Source organism: Ursus maritimus, unplaced genomic scaffold (assembly GCF_017311325.1).
Source record: "Ursus maritimus isolate PB19 unplaced genomic scaffold, ASM1731132v1 scaffold_3, whole genome shotgun sequence".
Taxonomy (NCBI): Eukaryota; Metazoa; Chordata; class Mammalia; order Carnivora; family Ursidae; genus Ursus; species Ursus maritimus.
The window spans coordinates 65,716,168-65,721,155 of NW_024425563.1; positions in this window are offsets into that span (position 1 = coordinate 65,716,168).

The window sequence follows — 4,988 nt, forward strand, 5'->3', positions numbered from 1 at the left end:
TTCCAGGACTCCAGGACCATGACCTGAGCCGAAGCCAGGTGCTTAACCAACTGAGCCACCCAGGCACCCTCCATTCTTCTTCTTTGTAGTTGCTTTCATGGACACCAAGATTTCTTTGCAACTAGGGTTCTGGCTGCAATGATAGGCACTATGTTACGTGTCAAAAGCAGAAGTAAAGGAGAGGCCATTTTCATACCACTTTTAGCTCTCTACTGCTAGCTCCAGGGTATGAAAAGGAGTTTGGGATTTTCCCCCCCCTCAATCACATTTTAAGTGTTTCATTGTTTTTTTCTTCAGCTTCTTCGGTTGAGAGGCAATTGCAGTGATGGCAGCCGCTTCTGATCCTTGGGTGGCTGCAATGTGCTGGCCAATGAAGTCTAGCTGGTAGCAGCCTCCATGGTGCTCTAGGAATCCTCCTTGGGGGCCTGGCCTACACTCTTCCTCCAGCCCTTCTGACACTTTTGCAAGCACCCAACTGCCTCTGTGAAATCCCTTGCTGTCTGAGACACCTAAACCGACTGCAGCTTTCCACACTGAGCCTCAACAGAGGGGAGAATGGTCAAAGATGTAGGGGTGAGAAGGTCTATGGTATAACGGCATGAGGAGGAAAGCGGCTTCACTGAAGAAACAGGACTGTTTCGGGAGCTCAAGGAGATGGAGATATACGGGAGCAATGCGGTGAGAGCTAGACTCGAGCATTTCATGCCACGATGTGCGGTTCAGAGTCGATCTCATAGGAAATGGCTATCACTGGGGAAGCAGAAGGGGGTTGGGGTTGATGGAGCAGAACACAGAGAGGCTGTAAGTAGGAAAACCAACTGGAGGCCATTGCAGTAGCAGGGTATGAGCTGAGGGGGACCCAGAATAAAGTTAGAGAGGCTGGAGCGAAGAGGATCAAGTAAGTTCAAAGGTATAAGGAAAGACTGAAGGTTACGGATAAGATAGAAAAGAAGCAATATTCCTGACCTCAGAAGTACATTTGGTTAAAAATACTAATTTGTCACAAAATAGATATAACTGTAAATAGATCAATATACATGGACATATGTATAATCCCAGGAGTTATGACTTTATTCGATTAAGGTGAAAATGTATATTCTTCTCACTTGGTTTCTTCCTTTTACAGGCGGGTAGGGATAGATTTGGTAAAATAATATTAGTCAAAGTTAGACAAACTGGTTCTGATCCATCTACAGGCCCCATCTGCTGACACTGCTCCCTTTCACTGCTGAATCATTGCAGAGAGTGTCCAAGTAAAATAATAATCCCTGAGATTCTGGAATGTTGCCCTATCCTGGCAGTGTAAACCTAGCAAAAGAAAGGCCAAGAGTGAAGAAATGTCCCCTGAGAAGTCCTGCTCCCAAGCCACCGAAGTTTCTGCCCTAGTTCCCAGGCTAGTCAAGGTCTCCCAAGTTATAGCAATTGTTTCTCTTTATTGAGAGCCTACTATGCCAAGCACTGAGCCAAGAGATTTACATCTGGCATCTCATTTTTTTAAAGATTTTATTTATTCATTTGAGACAGAGAGAGAAGAGCAGGGGGAGAGACAGAGGCAGAGGGAGAAGCAGGCTCCCCACTGAGCAAGGAGCCCAATGTGGGGCTTGATCCCAGGACCCTGGGATCATGACCTGAGCTGAAGGCAGCCGCTTAACCATCCGAGCCACCCAGGCGCCCCTGGGATCTCATTTTACCATCATGAAAATCTTTACAATAAATGCTTTCTTCCTAATTACACAAATGAGAAAATGAGGCTCAGAAAGTGTATACAATTTTTGGCTAATTCATACAACCAATGTATACCACCACCCTACAAACTGCAAATGAGGGTGAATTATGGGACTTAGGAAAAGATAATTAGCCCACTGTCTCCTATCCAGATAATACATAAATTCTCATATCTGGGGTGTGATTGGTCAGGCATTATCATTATTAGATATTTTAGAAAAAATATGAAGGAACTATTGATAATTTTCCATTATCAAGATTTCTATGGTCCTAAAGTTGCTTCTACAGCATATAAGAAAAATTACTTAATTTTAATCACACGATTTCCTGATTAGTGATTAAAACCTAAATGATTTTTCTTAGACCAAATCAATCCCATCTTGTTAAATGAAACCTTTAAATAAGCCCAGATTATGTATCGACCAACATTCACAAAACCTAAAAGAACTGACTCTCATTAATTACCATGATAATCGTGTCAATGAAAGAGAGGAAAAGTGGAATTCCTAAATGAAATGAAATTTTCTTACATGCCTAGTCTTTCAAGACAGTGACTAGTTACGATATATCTTTATATCCAACTTTTTTTAGGCTTAAAAAAGTCAAAGAAGTTAAGAAAAGTTCAGCCACTGCCTGGTCCTGTATATATTGTCTAATGAAAGTCAGCCTCTTTCATTATCCTACTTGGTTAAAAAAAAAAAAAAAAAAAGTAAGTTTCACTGGATCCCAGGAGCGCTGGGCAGACTAATTAATAGCTATAAAATGCTTTCAAATGCAGAATACTATATCTGTATGTGCTAACTTTTTTTCAGTGATCATGTTAATACCCTATTCATTTCACTGGTAATTGTATAGCGCCATCACCATAATGTAATGATGTGCTCCATGCACAAGTCAGGTGAGATGATCTAATGATGTTAAGATGAAATGCTGTCAGTGTAAGTCTATAAAGATAGTATAACACTGTCAAAAATGAAAGGAAATTATGGCATTGTAAGTTCTACTACCATTAAAAGATGTTAGAAGGAAAGGGTTCCACAATCTGGGGCAATGTCTGTTATGACAGATGTGCTGAAGCAACTTAAAAGACAAACTGGCATTCCTCATCTAACTTTCTTTATCCAAAGAGTTTTTATTAAAATTCTCTGTTAATTTCCTACATGAATATCTTCATGCCCGGAATAGGACTCTGATTCTCAAAAGCAATTTGTGTTTGAAACATTCATTGTTCTTTGGATCTATGGTCCAACATTAATTGCACCAGATCGTCATATCTTTTGCAAGGGCAGAGAGGACGTTTTAAAACTTTTGTGAAAGGTAACAGTTCTCCAAGTTTCGCTTTTTGAAGAAACCTTGGCAGGGAGAGAAATGTCTTTGTTATACATGGCACACCTCGCAGAAGAAAAGGAATACGGCCCCTTGATAAATGGTCAGTTTAGGTATGGCATTTAGCCTCCCTATATACCAGATTTTGAAAAGCCTTAGGAAGGTCCAAGCTGAAAAGAAAACAAAGCCTTTCAGTATACTTTTGTGCATTTGGGAGCCTTGGGTTTCAGTTTTCTGAAGTTTTCTATTATGTGAGGGATTCAGATTAAGTGCTTTTAAAAATATAGAGGCGTGATTTCTGCCAAGACTATTAAAAAGATAATAATCAAAATGAAATAAGGGATTTAGAGTCAACACGTAAGAAAAATTAGACAAAGGACTGAACTCTCTTGTATTCAGGGATTCCACCAGTCTATGCAGTGAGTTAGAGTTAGAGTCTAGTGAGTTCGTGTGAATTAGAAACAGATGCATTTTTCTTGAGGAAGATACAGCCCCTTGCCTGGACACACGGCTGGGCAAGTATAGTGCAGGCTGGATTTTAGTTCCCATTTTCCTTTCACCGTGGCACCCTTGTGCAGTGCACAACTTACACTACTACAGGAGGTGGTCCTGACCATCCCTAACCTCTTGGCAACAAGCCAAGTAGCTCAGACCCAAGGCATCTAGAAAATCTCTGCTCTACCTACCATGCGAATTCCCATGATACCACCCTACTGGGCAGAACTTCCCAAGATGGCCTCCTGAGAGACTTCGAGGAGTGTTAGAAATATACCATAAAATCAAGGTTTGGCCAGAACCACTCCAGTTTATTCCTGTTACTGTAGGGAAATTATTACCATCCTCTTTTCACTTTCAAAAGTGTCCTGGTTTGGGGCACCTGGGTGGCTCAGTTGGTTAAGTGACTGCCTTCAGCTCAGGTCATGATCCTGGAGTCCCAGGATCGAGTCCCGCATTGGGCTCCCTGCTCAGCAGGGAGTCTGCTTCTCCCTCTGACCCTCCCCACTCTTGTGCCTCTCTGTCTCTCAAATAAATAAATAAAACCTTTAAAAACAAGTTATTAAAAAAAAAAGTGTCCTGGTTTGAATGATACAATATATAGTCACCCTACACATAACTTTGATAAGAAACTGAAAATTTTGCCAGAATCATCTATAGATGGATGTGTGAGATACCTACGTGAACATGGGGTGGGAGAAAGGAATGAACAGAGGCAAATGGTGGAACAGGATCTCTGGCTCAGTTTCATACGGGTTTGTCATTAGTTAGGTCCAGTCACCAGCTGCTCATTGACATTTAACATAAGTTATGGAATTAAGCTTTCTACTGAGCAACTGAACCTGAATTTTCTGGCTCCGATGCTAAAAACTCCCCCCACCCCCAGATACACCTCTTATCTCAATTCAATTTCCTAAGTTGCAGATGCTAATATCTGTGTCTTTAGAGACAGAATACAAAGGAAAGGAGAACAGCAACAGAAATGGTATTCTGGGATCTAAAGCCACAACTGTTTGCTATTACTTTCCATAGGATGAGGGATCCTGGTTTTGGCGATTTCCCCATGCGATACACTTACTAGCGAGGGAGCATAATTAAATTTCTTACCCTCTCTACCTCACATTCCTTAATACAAGTGGGTTAACAGTGGCCCCTCCTTATGGGCTGTTGTAGAGATGACATAAAATAATTCACACAAAGCAGTTAGTACTGAGGCAATGTCTCATGGATGTTATTTTTTATATTAAAATAGTAGCAAATTTGCTTCAGTCTATGACCACCCGTGTGTGTGTGTGCGTGCGTGTGTGCATGGGTGTGTATACAGATAGCGTTTCAAGCATGGGAAATTTTGACTAGTCTTAGGTAACAGTACAGTCTTCTGTAGTGTATGCCAAATAGGAACTTAGGAAGTCAGATTTCTCCTGGCCTTACTTTCCTCTCAA